This window comes from Camelina sativa, chromosome 5 (genome assembly GCF_000633955.1).
Source record: "Camelina sativa cultivar DH55 chromosome 5, Cs, whole genome shotgun sequence".
NCBI classification, from domain to species: Eukaryota; Viridiplantae; Streptophyta; class Magnoliopsida; order Brassicales; family Brassicaceae; genus Camelina; species Camelina sativa.
The window spans coordinates 21,774,886-21,775,392 of NC_025689.1; positions in this window are offsets into that span (position 1 = coordinate 21,774,886).

Consider the following 507-nt stretch of genomic DNA (forward strand, 5'->3'; position numbering starts at 1 on the left):
CGGCACACTCCGGAGTAATGAAGCTATGAGAAGCTCCAGAATCAAACATAACATGGGACTTAAACCCGCCCACCAACAAGGTCCCTACACAAACCTCATGTGTTGAGAACCTAACACTTGACCACAAGCAAAAACAAATATAATCTGAACTATTGAATTGACTAAGTTCGAATCTCAGAAGTTATACCTGTGATCGCTCCTGCACTAGTGCCACCGGGCTCCTGAGTCGAGTACACCTGAGTCGTCGGCTCAATCCAACCCACCGGCTGCACACCGTGCTGCACACCCTGCTGCACCCCTGGCTGAGCTCCAGCCTGCAACACTGCTACTGCCCTCTGCTGCAACTTGGGACAACGAGGCTTGATATGCCCCGTCTCTCTGCAGTAGTAACACACCCGAGTATCTGTCCGCGGCTCCGTCACCGCCCGCTGCTCTGTCACAGCCCGCTGCTCACCTCTCTGTGGACAGCTAGTCACCTTGTGATCCCTACTACCACACCCAAAGCAT